The sequence below is a fragment of the Sus scrofa genome, chromosome 7 (genome assembly GCF_054392235.1).
Source record: "Sus scrofa isolate SSC_HxYL_T2T_F1_AM1 chromosome 7, Sscrofa_HxYL_maternal_Yorkshire_Landrace_v2.0, whole genome shotgun sequence".
In the NCBI taxonomy this organism is placed as follows: domain Eukaryota; kingdom Metazoa; phylum Chordata; class Mammalia; order Artiodactyla; family Suidae; genus Sus; species Sus scrofa.
In genome coordinates, this window is record NC_139389.1 from 24,229,903 (window position 1) to 24,248,402 (window position 18,500).

At 39.8% G+C, this 18,500-nt stretch overlaps 2 pseudogenes; both read right to left on the reverse strand.

Annotated features, from left to right (window-relative positions):
* LOC146401377 (olfactory receptor 2B11-like) lies at window positions 1-943 on the reverse strand (annotated as a pseudogene).
* A 15,464-nt stretch (window positions 944-16,407) lies between these two features.
* Window positions 16,408-17,368, reverse strand: LOC146401378 (olfactory receptor 10C1-like; annotated as a pseudogene).
* Between the last annotated feature and the right edge of the window lie 1,132 nt (window positions 17,369-18,500).

The window sequence follows — 18,500 nt, forward strand, 5'->3', positions numbered from 1 at the left end:
TCACTTGGAAGTGAAAACGCTCCTCACCAGGTTTCCCCAGGCACCCTTTACATCCTTGTTCCTCAGAGTGTAGATGAAAGGGTTGAGTGTAGGAGTCACCACTCCATAGAAGAGAGCCATGAACTTGGGCTGGTCCCTAGAGATGGAGGAAGGGGGTTGAAGGTACATGCTAATGCCTGGACCAAAAAGGAAGAAAACTACAATGAGATGGGAGGAACATGTGCCAAAGGCTTTTTTTCTTCCCTCCGAAGATTTAATCTTAAATACAGCATGTCCGATAGAAGCATAGGAAGCAAGAATGAAGCATAGTGGCACAGCTAACATGAAAATGCAAACCACAGAGAGTGTGAGCTCATTGGTGCCCTTCTCACCACAGGGTGCCTTTATCAGAATGGGAATCTCACATATCAAGTGATCCAGTGTGTTGTGACCACACAGTGGTAAGTGTAATGTGACAGTGGCCTCTGAGACAGCGTAGGTCATTCCACCCAGCCACACAGTGGCCACCAGTAGGATACAGGTGCACCGATTCATGATGAGGGTGTAGTGCAGAGGCTTGCAGATGGCCACGTAGCGATCGAAAGACATAAGAGCCAAAAGCAAACATTCTGTGCCTCCCATTATGTGGAAGAAATAAATAAAGCTGAACGGCACAGCGCAGATAGCTGATTGTCTTCTCAGATCCTCCCAGGTGAAAGAGCATCTGAGGGACAATGCTTGTGGTGTAGCACATGTCCAGAAAGGAGAGGTTGGTGAGGAAGAAATACATGGGGCTGTGCAGACGGGAGTCTAAGGTGGACACCAGAATGATGGCTATGTTTCCCACCATGGCCATGGGGTATGTTAGAAGCAGAATAATGAACAGAGGAAGCTCCAGCCAGGGACGATCCGCAAAGCCAAGTAGAATAAACTCTTCTGGATGGCTTTTGTTAATTCGTTCCATTATCTGCAGTTTGCTTCCCCTGTATCGGAGCAGTGGCAGGAAAGGTAGAAAGATTTTGAGAAATGACAAACGCAATTGTGTATAGTGGGAGCATATGCACACAATTAAGCATCCATTCATAGAAGACTGGGTGCAGTCATTTGGGTGGGTAGGGGAGGATAATTAAAAGATGTGACACCAGGGGACTTAATTTCTCCTCATGACCCTACAGCATAAAGACAGCTACCTTAAGCAAGTAACCAAAACTTTCTGAAATGGAATCTACTACTCTGTGTGATAAAGATGACAATGAGCATGTCCTTGGGCTCTGGTAAGGATTGAATGCCAAGCAGAAGTGACTGTGTTTCAGATGCTCCAAAGTAATGCTCTTTCATCCCTTGGTTTGCAGAAATACCAGCTAAGTTTATTGGTTCCTACCTTCAAGTGCCCGATGAAGTAGATGTGGCTGGGTCTTAGGAATTACATAGGTCTTTTTCAGAATCCCTGCTGCAAGGCCTTACTGAAATGTTAAGAAGAGTGAAAGGGTGGAGTTAGCTCTAGGACAAGGAGGAGTTGGAGAGAACCTAGCCCTAGCCCTTAGTTATCATCTAGATAGGTTTGTCCAGATGCAGGTTGAATTATTATATCATCCCCATGGGGACTAAGAAGGCTTTTACAATTTAAATCCATCTTGGTCATTTAGAATTGAGCAAGAAACTTAAACCCTTAGATGACAGCTTGCTGAAGTATAAACTGAGAGAATTTAGCTATAAATATGTTTCTCCCAACTCAAACATTTGTTGTTGGATGTCCCTTTTCTTGCATAACTACTTTGTTGAAACCAGGCCATTGATTGTTCATGTCAGAATTTATTATCTATCTTGTAGGAGTTTTTCTTTATCCCGGGGGCTTATCTTGTTTTTAGGTAAGGCCTTGGCCTGTTATCAACAGCTTACTTACTTATATGTAGCTACAAATACGACATTTATGTCCAGGGAACTGGAACAGTAGGAAAGTATTTCCACTGAGGACCAGAGAGTCATTGGTTTAGAGGCAGCAGATTACATTTGGAGGCTGGCAAAGCACAGTTTTCACATACTCTGTTTCTCTGAGTCCTCAAGGCCATCGTGTGAGGTGTCACATCGAACTCCCCTGGGCTAAGATATTATTTTGATTCCAAAAGAACCCTAGGTCTGTTGTGCACAGTGAGATAATATAATAATAATTCCAGCTGATCCTTAATGAGCCCTGTGTGCCAAACCCTACAGTAAACCTTTCAGACCCATGAATCATCTAGTACCTATCCCCAAACCTTATGACAAAGGAAATGTTAGTATCTGAATTGTAAGATACTGTTAATCATTCATCCCAGTTGTCTGCTAATGACTAGGGAGGATCTAAAGATCAAAAAGCCATGAATCCCTTAAATGGGGTATTGAGATGGTGAGACTATAAATCCAGTTTTCAAGGTTCCATAGATGTATAGCTAAGCTCTAAAATTCTATGCTCGAACTCTGATCTTTTCCATGTCATTCTCCTGGTGTTTCATTACTTTCAATTCTCTGATATCATGACATTTTGTCCAATTTTTCATCTACTTCCAGTGATTTTCCTTCCCTACATAGGGGACTATTTATCTGTGCATATTTTTTATTGCTTTGGCATTGCCCAAAGTGTGCAGCCATTCCCAGGTCAGAGGTCAAACCTGAGCCACAGCAGAGACCTAAGCCACAGCAGTGACAATGCTCAATGATGGGTCTTTATCCAAAAGGCAGCCAGGGAACTCTGTTTGACTATTTAAAGTCCCTTGTCTCTCCAGCTCCACTAACATTTTCATTCTAGTGTATCTTTTTTTTTTTTTTGCCACACCCATGGCAAGTGGAACTTCCCAGGACAGGGATTCAACCCATACTGCAGTTTTGGCTTTGCCACATCTGCAGCAGTGTGGGAACCTGAAGCTGCTGTGCCAAAAGGGAACTTCTCTAGTGTATCTTTTTGTACATCATTTCTCATCACACAGCATTTTATTTATATTGACAGGGACTTTTAAGTTATGTGTAGGAAAATGTTATAGAAGAAAGGAGAGGTTTTTCTCTGACTTCAAAATGTCTGGAGAAATCAGGTGGATGGGTCAACCCATCAGATTTCTACTGCATATTTTAAAAGTTCACATGATTGGATGAAGGCTACACACTTCCTTTAGGTATTTAATACCTTTCAGGAATAGTGTTTGTTCAAATTTACATGCCTTTAAGATGGGTTTAAGTGATAGCCTGATAGAATCTGATTACAAAAAAATTCTAGTTGCTCTCTATAGGCACCAAACTAGTTCCAAAAAGTTTAGAAAGACTCTCTCCCAGCAATGAAATGCTTTCTTAATTCCCAGTATATATTTGTTACTATGATATACACACATTCCAACCTTCCCTAAAAATGGATAGTTTTTAAAATGGGTCTTTTGACTTACCTTATGTTGATAACTATAGTTTAAGCAGCAAAAGGAATTATGAAGGAACACAGCTGAATTGTTCCAACTTTCAGAGAAAGACAGAGAACCCTAGAGTACACAGATGAATATTTATGAATAATCTTTGGAAGTGTGTTTTCCATTTCATAAAATGCTGCCCCAAAGAAAAAAAAACCCAGATTAGGAAGACAATCGTAGATAATATCCAGAGTGCTTTGCAGACGTGCAATTTATTTTATTCCTGAGACTCTTGGGCATTATTTTCAAACAGCCCATTTATGCTTATCCCAGATGAGTCAGCAGGCAAACTTCCTTGGGACAGAGTTCTCCATGGAAATGCTTCTGATGTACAGTTAATTACCTCCTGAATATCGGTTGGTAGCAAGTCTCCTTTCTTGTTAATTTGGTTTAGAATAAACTCATTTGATTTCTGAGAGCACTGGAAACTACTTTTATTATTTAATTCATTTATTTCTCTTTTTAATGTTTCTTTTACTGTCATGATTTTTTAAAGTGAAGCATAATTGACATGCAACAATACATTATTTTCAGGTGTACAATGTCATGATTTGACATTCCTATACCCTGCAACGTGGTAACAGTAAATTTAGCCACCATCGGTCACTATACAAAGTTAAAATTTTCTGTTTTTTTCCTTTTTTTAATTAAAATTTTTATTTTTTATAATGATTGCTATTTTTTCCACTAGGGCTGATTCACAGTGTTCTGTCACTTTTCTGCTGCACAGCAAGGTGACCCAGTCACACATACATGTATCCATTCTTTTTTCTCACATTATCATGCTTCATCCCAAGTGCCCAGACATAGTCCCCAGTGCTAGACAGCAGGATCCCATTGCTTCTCCATTCCAAAGGCTATCGTTTGCATCTATTAACCCCCAATTCCCAGTCCCTCCTACTCCCTCCCTGCCCCCCCCTGGCAAGCACAAGTCTGTTCTCCAAGTCCATGATATTCTTTTCCGTGGAAAAGTTCATTTGTGCCGTATGTTAGATTCCAGGTGTAAGTGACATCATATGGTATTTGTCTTTCTCTTTGTGACTTAACTTCACTTGGTATGAGAGTCTCTAGTTCCATCCATGTTGCTGCAAATGGCCTCATTTTGTTCTTTTTTATGGCTGAGTAGTAGTCCGTTGTGTATCTATACCACATCTTCCTAATCCAATCATCTGTCAATGGACATTTGGGTTGTTTCCATGTCTTGGCTATTGTGACTAGTGCTGCAATGAACATGCAGGGCGTGTGTCTTTTTCAAGGAAAGTTTGTCCAGGTCTATGCCCAAGAGTGGGACTGCGGGGTCATATGATAGTTGTATGTATAGTTTTCTAAGGTACCTCCACACCGTTCTCCATAGTGGTTGTACCAGCTTACATTTCTTGCCAACAGTGCAGGAGGGTTCTCTTTTTCTCCACACCCTGTCCAGCATTTGTTATTTGTGGACTTATTGATGATGGCCATTCTGACAGGCGTGAGGTGATATCTCATAGTAGTTTTGATTTGCACTTCTCTCATAATCAGTGATGTTGAGCATGTTTTCATGTGCCTGTTGGCTGTCTGTATATCTTCTTTGGAGAAATGTGTATTTAGGTCTTTTGCCCATTTTTCCATTGGGTTGTTGGCTTTTTTGCTGTTGAGTTGTATAAGTTGTTTGTACATTTTGGAGATTAAGCCCTTGTCAGTTGCATCATTTGACACTATTTTCTCCCATTCTGTAAGTTGCCTTTTTTTTATGGTTTCCTTTGCTGTGCAAAAGCTTGTCATTTTGATTAGGTTCCATTGGTTTATTTTGGCTTTTATTTCTGATGCTTTGGGAGACTGCCCTGAGAAAACATTTGGAAGGTTGATATCAGAGAATGTTTTGTGTATGTTCTCTTCTAGGAGTTGATGGTGTCTTGTCTTATATTTAAGTCTTCAAGCCATTTTGGGTGTATTTTTGTGCGTGGTGTGAGGGTGTGTTCCAGTTTGGCTGATTTGCATGCAGCTGTCCAGGTTTCCCAGCAATGCTTGCTGAAAAGGCTGTCTTGTTCCCATTTTATCTTCTTGCCTCCTTTGTCAAGGATTAATTGACCGTAGGTGTCTGGGTTTATTTCTGGGTTCTCTATTCTGCTCCATTGGTCTGCCTGTCTGTTGTGGTACCAGTACCACACCGTCTTGATGACTGTGGCTTGTAATGTTACCTGAAGTCTGGGAGAGCGATGCCTCCTGCTTGGTTTTCGTTCCTCAGGATTGCTTGGGCAATTCTGGGTCTTCTGTGGTTCCGTATAAATGTTTGGATAGTTTGTTCTAGTTCTGTGGAAATGTCATGGGTAATTTGATAGGGATTGCATTGAACCTGTCGATTGCTCTGGGTAGTATGGCCATTCTTACAATATTAGTTTTTCCAACTCAGGAGCATGGACTATCTTTCTATTTCTTTGACTCCTCTTTAATTGCCTTGATTAATGTTTTATAGTTCTCAGGAGATAAGCTTTTGCCTCGTTGGTCAGGTTTCTTCCCAGGTATTTGATTTATTGGGGTGCAATTTTAAAAGGTATTGTATTTTTGTATTCCTTTTCTAATATTTCATTGTTGATGTACAGGAATGCGACTAGTTTCTGAATGTTAATCTTATATTCTGCTACTTTGCTGAATTTGTTGATCAGTTAGAGTAGTTTTAGGGTTGAGTCCTTAGGGTTTTCTGTGTATAGTATCATGTCATCTGCATATAGTGACCATTTCACCTCTTCTCTTCCAATTTGGATACCTGTTGTTTCTTTTGTTTTTCTGATTGCTGTGCCTGGGACTTCCAATACTATGTTGAATAAATAGCGGTGGTGAGAGTGGGCATCCTTGTCTCGTTCCAGATTTTAGTGGGAAGGCTTTCAGCTTTTCTCCACTGAGTAATATATTTGCAGTGGGTTTGTCATAAATGGCTTCTAGTATGTTCCCTCTATACCCACTTTGGTGAGGGTCTTGATCATGAATGGATGTTGGGCTTTGTCAAATGCTTTCTCTGCATCTATTGAAATGATCATGTGGTTTTTGACTTTTCTTTTGTTAATGTGGTGTATGACGTTGATTGATTTGCATATGATGAACCACCCTTGTGCACCTGGGAAGAATCCCACCTGGTCATGGTATATGATCTTTTTAATTTATTTTTTATTTTTTATTTTTATTTTTTTGTCTTTATGCCTTTCCTAGGGCCGCTCCCGTGACATATGGAGGTTCCCAGGCTAGGGGTTTAATCGGATCTGTAGCTGCCAGCCTATGCCCCCTATGTGGGATCCGAGCCGCGTCTGTGACCTACACCACAGCTCATGGCAACGCCGGATCCTCAACCCACTAAGCGAGGCTAGGGATCGAACCTGCAACCTCATGGTTCCTCGTTGGATTTGTTAACCACTGAGCCATGACGGGAACTCCCATGATCTTTTTAAAATGTTATTGGATTGGGTTGGCTAAGATTTTGTTGAGAATTTTGGAGTCTATAGTTATCAAAGATATTGGCCTCTAGTTTCTTTTTTGGTATCTTTGTCTCGTTTTGGAATTAAGATGATTGAGGTGTCATAGAATGTGTTTGGGAGTGTTCCTTCTTCAACATTTTGGAAAAGCTTAAGGAGGATGTGTATAAGTTCCTCTTTGTATGTTTGGTAGAATTCGCCTGTGAAGCTATCTGGTCCTGGACTTTTATCTGTAGGGAGTGTGTTTTACAACATATTCAATTTCCTTTCTAGTGATGGCTTTGTTCACTTGATCTGTTTCTTCTTGATTCAGTTTTGGTAACCTGTAAGTCTTGAGAAAGTTGTCCATTTCTTCTAGGTTGTCAAATTTGTTGGCATTCAATTGTTCGGAGTCTTCTCTTAGGGTTTTTTGTATTTCTGCCGTATCCGTTGTGATGTCTCCTTTTTCATTTCTTGTTTTGTTTATTTGGGTTTTTTCTCTCCTTCTCTTGGTGAGTCTGGTCAGAGGTTTGTCAATTTTGTTTACCTTTTCAAAGTACAGCTCTTGGTTTTATTGATTTTTTTTAAATTAAAAAAAAAATCTCTATTTCACTGATTTCCTCTCTGATCTTTATGATTTCCTTTCTTCTGATGACTAGGTTTCTTTCGTTCTTCTTTTTCTAATTCATTTAGGTGATGGGTGAAGTTGTTAATTTGAGATTTTTCTTTTTGAGGAAGGCCTGTATTGCTATGAATTTCCTTCTGAGCACTGCTGTTGCAGCATCCCAGCGATTTTGAGTGGTTGTGTCTTCATTATCATTTGTCTCAGCGTATTTTCTAATTTCTTCTTGATTTCCTTCTTGACCCATTGGTTTTTTAGTAGCATGTTGTTTAGTCTCCACATAGTTAGTTTTTTCTCTCTTCTTTTCATGTGCTTGATGTGTGCTTTCGTGCCATTGTGGTCAGAGAAGATACTTGAAATAATTTCTGTACTCTTAAATTTGTCGAGGTTAGCTTTGTGCCCCAGTATGTGGTCCCTCCTTGAGAATGCTCCACGTGCACTTGAGAAGAATGTATATTGTGATTTTTTTGGATGTAATGTCCTGAAAATGTCAATTAGGTCTAATTTTTCTGTTGTGTCATTTAGGATCTCTGTCGCCTTATTGATTTTCTGTCTAGAGGATCTGTCCATTGGTGTGGGTGGAGTGTTAATGTCTCCTACAAATACTGTATTCCCATCGACTTCTCCTCTTTGTCTACTAGTATTTGTTGTAGGTATCTGGGTGCTCCTATATTAGGGGCATCTATATTGATGATTGTAATATCCTCTTCTTGAATGGATCCTTTTCCCATTAAGTAGTGTCCTTCTTTGTCTTTCTTCATGGCCTTCGTTTTAAAGTCTATTTTGTCTGACACGAGGATTGCAACTGCTGCTTTCCTGTCTTGTCCATTGGCATGAAAAATCTTTTCCCATCCTCTCACTTTCAGTCTCTCTGTGTCCTTTGCCCTAAGGTGAGTCTCTTGTAGACAGCAGATTGAAGGTTTTGCTTTTGTATCCAATCTGCCACCCTGTGTCTTTGGATGGGAGCATTAAGTCCACTGACATTTAAGGTAATTATTGATAGATATATATTTGTTGCCATTTTAATCCTTGTTTTCCAGTTGATTCTATGTTTCTCCTTTCTTCCTTTCTTTTTTTTGGTTGGATGATTTCTGCTTATTTTTTGCCCGAGTACTTTTCTTTTTAGTTTTTGTGAATGTGATGTTTGGTTTTGATTTGTGGCTGCCCTATTTTTAAAGTATGTTAACCCCTTCCCGCATCTGTTTGCTTTAGCCTGATAGTCATATAGGCTCAAACACATTGTGGAAAAAAAAATCTATTTTTTCTTACTTTCCTTCCCCACATTCTATGATTGTGTAGTCCTGTTTTCTTTTTTTTAACATCTTCATATATATCTTTTTGCTGTTCCTTGTGTTTATCAGTGCTTTTATAGTAGCTTTTTTGTGTTGTTTTGGTTTTTAGAACTATGTGCAGGCTTATTCAGGTGACTGCTTTCCAATTGTGGTTTCCTCCATCCTAGGTTTCCTCCCAGGTTCGGCTCCTCAGCCTGTGGTTTTCGGCTCCCCGTCCTGTGGTGCACCACTCCCTAGCCCTTCAGGCTGTCTCCACCCACCCAACCCTAGTCGTCTCCCTCGAACTGAACTCTGGAGCCTGAGTCTCAGTGACCAGCCTCCGCCCGAGCGTCTCGGGCTGTGCCATCCTTGGCACTGGTGCAGATGGTCTGTGTGGCTCTCACTCTGTTTTGCCCTCCTTAGTCCAGTTGCTCTGCTTTTCTCAGAGACTTTGAAGTTCCTTGGCTCTGCTGATCTCCCTGTCAATAAGGTGGCCTCCCAGGGTGTGGGTTCCTTTTCTCTTCCACAGCTACCTCTCAGGAGTGCTATTCCTGTCCTGATTCCTTCTGTCTCTCTCTCTCTCCTCCTGCTTTTTTCTACCCAGTTATGTGGAGGGTTTCCTGCCCTTTTTGGAGGTTTAAGTTTTTCTGCTAGCATTCAGTAGATGGTCTTTGTGAACTGTTCTACATGTAGATACGTTTTTTTGATGTGTTTTTCGGCGAAGGTGAGTGCAATGTCTTACCCCTTCGACATCTTTATCCTTCTCTAGAATCTCTGGACATTTAAATTAATTCTTCCAGTTCATGAGTGTAGAATATACTTGCATTTATTTGTGTGTTCTTCAGTTTCTTTCTTCAGTGTCTTTTATTTATTTTATTTTTTCAGGCCACACCAGCAGCACATGGAGGTTCCTAGGCTAGGGATCGAGTTGAAGCTGTACCCGCTGGCGTATGCCCCAGCCACACCAATGCCAAATCTGAGCAGCATCTGTGACCTACATCACAGGTCATGGCAATGCAGGATCCTTAACCCATGGGAGCGAGGCCAGGGATTGAACCTGCATCCTCGTGGATACTAGTCAGATTTGTTTCTGCTGAGCCACAATGGGAACTCCTCATCAGTATTTTACAGTTTTCAGTGAACTTGTTTTTCACCTCCTTGCTTAAATGTATTTCTAAGTATTTTATTCTATTAGATGCAGTGGTATATGGGGTTGCTTTCTTAATTGCTCTTTCTAGTAGTTGTTGGACCACAATTTTAAATAGAGTTAAGTTAGACCAAAGCTAGTTTGAAGGTTGTGGAGAATTTCATGTGAATTTCTTGAATATCTTACATTGTTCATTTGTAGAATTCTCAAATAAGGTATAATATTTCTGGCCTTAAACAATAAATAAGGGGACACAAAAATGAGTTGAAGAGAGAAGAAAGAACCATAAGTGGTCTTTCCAGTGAGGAAGAGTAAAATGACAGTAAAAATCCTTAAAATATTTAATAATTTCCTAATATCAAGACTAAGAGCCCATCTTTTCTCTCTCTCACACACACACAAACACATAACATCCCACATAATAGTAGTCTGATTTGTGTACCAACATTAAGATTTAAAAGTTATCCACATAATCCATGAGTACATTACTTTGAAAAGCAAGTTCAAATGTACTGAATAACATGTACAAATAGTTACATCTCCCTTTAAACAGCCTCTCCCCATGGCCCATAATCTCACTGTCCTTTCTGTAAAGGAAACCACTAGTATCATGTGGGTGTGTATTGTTTCACTTTACAAGTGTGATGGGTATATTTCATTCTCTTTCATCCCTCACCCAGATCCCCTCTTTATCCCACTGTGTATGTTGTACTCTATGCTCTACTCAAGAGTCTGAATCAAAAGGAGTCCTTGGTATATAGCTTCCATTATAGTCAGTGGGGGTCACCAGTTGAGGATTAGAGAAAGAGAGAACAGCTAGTTTGGTTTATTTTCCCTTGGCTCCCTCTCAGCTGGGACACATGAGATGGCTTATATTGCTCAAGCAAAAGTCATAGCTCTTGGAGATAGCTGTGTATTACGGTTTCTTTTGTTCTGGTTTCCAGTACCACTTCCCCACTTTGTTGCTTCAGGCCTTGGGTGTGTGACAGACGTCCACTGTGGCTAGTTCCAGGGTAGTACATGTACAGTACACATGTAGATGCCCCTTGTTGGGGTTCTAAATCCTTCTCATGCCTTTGTTGATACTTCCTTTTTTCAACTTCCCTCATTTTCCCAGGTGGAGCGTGTCAACTATTTTATGCTGGGATTATAGCTGATATAACTCTCCATTTAAAGACGGACCAAGATCATTCCATGCTTCACAACCTTTTTTTTTTTTTTTTTTTTTTTTTGGTCTTTATATGGCTGCACCCGCAGCATATGGATGTTCCCAGGCTAGGGGTCAAATTGAAGCTATAGCTGCTGGCCTATGCCACAGCGACACCAGACCTGACCCATGTCTGTGACCCACACCACAGCTCACAGCAGTGCCGGATCCTTAACCCACTGAGCGAGGCCAGGGATTGAACCCGCAACCCCATGGTTCCTAGTCAGATTCGTTTTGGCTGCACCATAATGGGAGCTCCCATGCTCCAGAACTTTTGAAATCACCATTTCTCCTGCCTCAAATGCTCTTGGAGTTCCCATTGTGGCTCAGTGGTGGAGGAATCCAACTAGGAACCATGAGGTTGTGGTTCCATCCATGCCCTTGCTCAGTGGGTTAAGGAACCAGCATTGCTGTGCACTGTGGTGTAGGTCCCAGACGCGGCTCGGATCCGCGTTGCTGTGGCTCTGGTGTAGGCTGGTGGCTACAGCTCTGATTGGACCCCTAGCCTGGGAACCTCCATATGCCACGGGAGCGGCCGAAGAAATGGCAAAAAGGCAAATACATAAATAAATAAATAAATAAATAATAAAATGCTCTTTCCCTGATTTCATCCTGGCCAGCTCCTTCCTGTCTTTCAGTTTTGAGCTTAAAGATCCCTTCTAAGAACGGATACCCAAAATGAATTTACTTCCCAGTTTCTCTATAGCATAATCTTTTAAGTTTCATCAAAAGAGTAGTTTCTAAGTTATTTTACTTTCCAATTCTCTCTCTGAAAGATGTAAATTTTATGACAATAGTAGCTCAAAAATTCTAGTGAAATTATTATTATAGACATGATTTTTATAGACATACATGCACACACATTTTTGATGGCACAGAAATTGTCAAATCAATAATTTAAAAAAGATACATATTTTTACAAATCTCTGATATGCTTTTGCTGCCTTCTATATGCTTTGGTATGTTTTGTTTCTGTTTTTATTATTCCCAAATTAGTTGGTAATTTCCCTTGTAATTTCTTCTGAGACATTTATTATTTGGAAGTGCATTGTCTAATTTCTCTGTACTCATGTTTCTCAACATTTTTGTTATCCATTGTATCTCATTCTGTTTTGTTTAGAGGACATACTTTCAGTCATTTTACCTTTTTTGGGGGGGCTGCACCTATGGCATATGGGAGTTCCCAGTCTAGGGATAGAATTGAAGCTGCAGCTGCCAGGCCTACCCAACCTACAGCACAGCTCACAGCAACACCGGATCCTTAACCCACTGAGCAGGGCCAAGGATCGAACCCTCATCCTCATGGATAGTAGTCGGGTTTGTTACCACTGAGCTACTGTGGGAACTCCACTTTCAGTCATTTTAAATTTATTGTAACTTGTTTCATGGCCTGACCAATGATCAATTCTGTAGAATATTCCATATGCAATGAGACATATGTATATTCTGCTTTTGTTGGGTGAAGTGTTCTGTAGATGTCTGTTAGTTTTATTTTGTTTATATTGTTCACATCTCTCTTTCCTTGCTGATAGTCTGTCTAATTGTTCTATCCATTGTTTTAAGTGGGGCATTGAGGTTCAACAGTTATTGTGGAGTTATCTATTTCTCCAGTTAGTTCTGTTACTTTTCATGGTATGTATTTTGGCAGTCTTTTATTAGATGCCATATCTATCCATATCTTCTGGATGGATAGATCAAATGTAACATTATAAATTTTTTTTGACTGTAATAACAATTCTTGTCTTTATGTCTAAATTTTCTGATATCCACAAAACTGTTAGTGCTCTCTTTTTTTGCTTTATTTATTAATTTTTTGGAGTACAGATGTCTCAGAATATTATAGAAGTTTCAGGTGTACAGCATAGTGATTCACTACTTTTATAGCTTATATGCTATTAAAATTGTTGCAAGATAATGGCTATAATTCTCTGTGTTAGACAATAAAACCTGGGTTTCTTATCTATTTTATAGGTAGTAGTTTGTATCTATCAATCTCATACCCCTATCTTGCCCCTCCCCTCTTCCCTCTTTTCACTGGGAACCACTAGTTTGTTCTCTGCATTTGTGAATCTGTTTTTGTTTTCTTAAATACGTTCATTTTTTTTATTTTTTAGATTCCATATATAAATGATAGCGTGGAGTGTTTGTAAATATGTCACATCAATATGTCTTCTTTATCTCCTTTATCCATTCAAGTGTTGATGCACACTAAGTGGGCACCCATATCTCAGCTATTGTTAATAATGCTGCTCTGAACATTAGGGTGCCTGTATCTTTTCAAATTCGTGTCTTTGTTTTCTTTAGGTATCTACCCAGAAATGGAATTGCTGGATCATGTGGTCGTTCTATTTTTGGTTTTTTGAGAAATCTCCGTAATGTTTTCCATAATGGCTGCACCAATTTACATTTCTACCAAGAAAGGACAAGGGTTTCCTTTTCTCCATATCCTCACCAATATGTGTTATTTGTGTGGTTTTTGATTATTAACATTCTAGTAGATATGAGGTGATATCTCATTGTAGTTTTGTTTTACATTTATCTAATAATTAGTGATGTTGAACATCTTTCAATGTGCCCGATAGCCACGTATATGTCTTCTTTGGAACAATGTCTTTTCGGATCTTCCACCCATTTCTGGATTGTTTTTTTTTTTGATATTGAGTTGTATGAGCTTTTTATATATTTTGGCTATTAGCCCCTTATCCATCGTATCATATAGGCTTGAGTATTGTCTTCTATTCAGTAGGTGGTCTTTTTTTGTAGATCATTTTCTTTGCTATGCAAAAGCTTTTAAGTTTAATTAGTCCTATTTGTGTGTTTTTGGTTTTATTCCTTTTGCCTTAGCATGTGGATCCAAAAAGAATTGCTATGATTTATGTCATTAGAATGTTCTGCCTATGTTCTAGAGTCTTATGGTTTCAGGTCTTACGTTAAGGTCTTTAATCTATTTGGAGTTTGTTTTTGTATAGGATGTGGAGAAATGTTTTAATCTTATTATTTTGCATGCAATTGTCCAGTTTTGGATTTTTTGAAGACTATAAAACTTATCAAAATTAGTAAGGGAAACAAAAAGGATTGTGCTGTAAAATTGTTATTAACTTTCTTTTTTTCTTTGTTGCTGTTAGGGCCACACTTGTGGCATATGGAATTTCCCAGGCTAGGAATTGAATCGGAGTCCCAGCTGCTGGCTTATGCCACAGCCACAGCACTGGGCTATCTTAGCTGTGTCTGTGACCCACCCCACAGCCCATGGCAATGCTGGATCCTTAACCCATCGAGTGAGGCCAAGGATCGAACCTCCATCCTCATGGACACCAGTGGGGTTCGTTACTGCTGAGCCACGACTGGAACTCCCAACTTGCTTTAATTTTTAAAAATCATTCATTTTTCTTGATTAATCAACATATTTATAAATAATAATCTCTAATGCATGCAGATAATTCCTGCCTATTTCTGTAGCATAATTGTTAATTAGTTATTTTTTGCATGTTCAGATTATTTTTATCCTTTATTAACGGCACATAGATCTAAATACAAACCACAGTGTATTAAGTTTCTGTCTTCAGTGAATCAGACAGCTTTTGCTGAAATGGGCATATCTGGCAAAACAGACATCTCGGTCATTAGTAACCATCACTACTATCCCCTGGCTGTAGAATTATCACATCTTCTTTTTCTTTTCCAGCCTTATTGAGATGAAATCGACAAATAAAATTGTGAAGACTTAAGGTGTATAATGTGATGATACATATATCAAATATATATCCCTCGATGTATGTATCCACTATGAGATGACCACCACGATCGAGTTAAGTTCATTGCTCACATGGTATCTTTTGTGTATGTGTGTGGTCAGAAGAGTTAAGATCCGTTCTGTTAGCAAACTTCAAGTACATAATTCAGTGTTATTAACTACCGTCACCATGCTGTGTGTTAGATCCCCAGAACTCATTCATCCTATGCTGTAGGTTGTCACGGTAGCTGTCACAGTTCTCCATTCCTTGTCCTATACCCACTGCTATGTGGGTAGCTGAGAATCTCTCATAGATCACAGCACCTCCCTGAGAACGAAATGTTCAAAGCCAAGGTAATGTTCCTATAGATGCCTCAAGCGACTAGACTGTGTTATAACGATGTCCATTTATCTTAAGAGCAAGTTTTCGGATGATTTCCAAATGTATTTGGTCAGGATTCATCTGTACCTATGTAAATCTGTACCTGAAAATGTTTAAAATTATTTATATTATTTAGTGTTAGTTCAGTTTTCTTCTTCCATCCTTGAATTTAAATAGGAGTTCTCCTTCTTTTGAAAAACATTTTCACCATGAGGAATCTTGGTGAAAATTTCCCCTAATTTTCCTTTAATAGTCTGCAACAGATATTTCTGATGTGTTTTTTTGTTTTTTTTTTTGGTGCCCAAACCTGGGATGAACCAGGGACCTTTTGGATTACTTTTAAATTCTTAATAATTTTCTTTTTTTTGGATGTTTACATATTTTTATAGTACACACAACTCAAAAAGGAACTATTTAACTCTATGTCGTCTACCAATAATTAAGACTGAAGAATTTTGAAACCTTTTTATGGAAGGAAGTAATGCACATTACAGAGCTAATAGGGCATAAAGAGCCATGTGAGACACACATATGTGGAAGCAGTACCCCAGTGACCACCGCAGAAGTCATACGGACCCCTCAGGGGCTCGAAAATGCCTAAGAGTTTAGAGTGAGAACTTGTTAGGCTTCTGAGATATAATCTGGCAATTTGTGCTTTTAGCCTATACTTTAGCCTAAATGGGAACATTTTGGGAAACCTGTCTAGTGTTGGACTCATCTATTAAAATTCTTTGGTATCCAACTTCCTTCCAGAATTTGGTAATGAGAACTTTAACTGTGAGTACAGAGGGATCTCCAAAATAACAATCACTGTTATTCAAGAAGGTTCTTACAAAAGAGATTGACAAGTACAGTTCTTCCTTTCTTTCTTCTTTCCCTCCTTCCTTCCTTCATTCCTTCTGTCCTTCTTTCCTTCCTCCCTCCCTCTTTCTCCCTACCTGCCTTCCTTCCTTCCTTCCTTGCTTCCTTCCTTCCTTCCTTCCTTCCTTCCTCCCTCCCTCCGTCCCTGCCTCCCTCTCTCCCTCTATCCTTTTCTCTTTCTTTCTTTCTTTCTTTCTCTTTCTTTCTTTCTTTCTTTCTTTCTTTCTTTCTTTCTTTCTTTCTTTCTTTCTTTCTTTCTTTCTTTTCTTTCTTTCTTTCTTTCTCTCTCTCTCTCATTCCTCTTAGGCTGACTCTACATCTTTTTCAAAGAGCAATTTTTGTGGTCCTCTGGTTTCTACCTATGAGCCAATACTTTTTTCTTGCCTACAGTTCTCGTAAGGGCTGCCTTGACTTCCTTGTTCCGTAAACTGTAGATGATGGGGTTGAGCGTGGATGTCACCACGGTATAGAAGAGGGCTTGGAGTTTATCTATTCCTGGTGAATGGCTAGCCTTGGGTCTCAAGTAGGTGACAGATGCTGAGCCATAGAAGAGTGCTGCTACAAGTAAGTGGGAAGAAAGGTGGAAAGAGCTTTTTGGCGACCCTCAGGTGAGGGCATGCTGAGCACGGCAGCTAGAATTCTGCCATAAGAAGCAATGATGAGTAAAAATGGGCTGGAAATGCAAAGGGTGGCCACAGCAAAGACTGCAGCCTCATTATGGGAGGTATCCCCACAGGCAAGTGCCAGGATAGGCGGGAGGTCACAGAAGAAGTGGTCTATTTCACAGGGGCCACAGAAGTCCAGGGAGAAAATATAGTTGGTCTCGCCCAAGGCTACCATGCATCCCACTCCCCAAGAAACCATTGCCAGATGGACACACACTCCACGACTAATTCGTGTTGCATAGTGAAGTGGGGAGCATATGGCCATATAGCGGTCAAAAGCCATGGCAGCCAAGAGACAGCACTCACTGATACCAAAAAAGTGAAGAAAAACATCTGTGTAGCACACCCCTCCCGAGAGATTCCTCGGGCCTCGCTCACAAGGCTCTGCAGCATCTTGGGTGTGACAGAGCACGTGTAGCCAATCTCCAAGAGAGACAGGTTGGCCAGGAAGAAGTACATGGGGGTGTGGAGGACCGGGTTGGTCCAGATGGCAATGGCTATGAGAGCATTGCCCGTCAGTGATGCTAAGAACATGAGCAGGATGAGGGTAAACAAAAGGAAACACTGTTCAGTGACCTCAGAGAATCTGGCAAAGGCAAAGCGTTTGACAGACATGCTGTTGTCCTGCCACAGGGAACAATTGAAGGTCATGCCTGAAAAAAAGAAGGCAAGGTCATCATCAAGAGTCTTTCACATAGAAATCTGAATCTTTCTCTTACTCTTAACAAGCTCTCGTGAGTCAGAGAGATAGATTTCTGCTATTCTAAAATTCAAAGTTTGGAATTTACCCTCATCTTGAAACCAAATCCTATTCCATGTTCACTCTCCTAGTTGATTTGTTATAAATAATCTAGTCAGCAGGCATGAAATGGAAAAAAAGTTTAGTAAAATTCTCTCATCCCTTCATTTTACCAGTTGTCAAATACTACCAAATAAAGGTCCTCCCATACCTACCTATTTCTTTCCTTTTCTTTAGCCACTGACTTGCTTTCTTTACTCATTCACAAGTATTTATTGAGCTCAGCATATTTTCAAAGTATATTTCAGTTGCTGTTGTAGGTCTTGGATTCAACAAAGAAGGAAGAAAAAACAGAAATAAACGGACTGGTTCAGAATTCTGTTAAATATGAAATAACAAACATTATATGATTACGGGGATCCTTAGCATCTATGACTGCTGAAAAATGTTCTCACACATCAGGTATTCTATTATAATGCATTTACACTTATATTAAAGCATTTAGAAACATTTCCCTTTTTTGCTATTAATGAATACAATTTAATATTTCTTCTTTCCATGTGGCACCACAATTCAGTTAAGGTTGTGGCAAAGAAAACAGAGACAATCGTTTATCTTTTTTTTTTTTAATCCAAAATATTTTCTTTCTTTCTTTTCTTTTTTTTTTTTTTCTTTTGCTTTTCATGGCCACACCCACAGCATATGGAGGTTCCCATGCTAGGGGTCCAATTGGAGTTGTAGCTTTGGGCCTGCACCATAGCCATAGCCATACCCTTGCAGCACCAGATCCAAGCTGCATCCACGACCTATACCACAGCTGTTGGCAATGCTGGATCCTTAACTGTTTGAGAGAGGCCAGGGATTGAACCTGCATCCTCATGGATCCTAGTTGGGTTTGTTAACTGCTGAGTCATGACGGGAATTCCCCAAAATATTTTCTTGCTGTCCTGACTTCTTAATATAGCCTATGCAGTTGCATAGAAAATTCTGGATGTGGAGTTGTCATCTGTTCTGTTGCTTAAGTGTAAAGATGTGTATCTTACT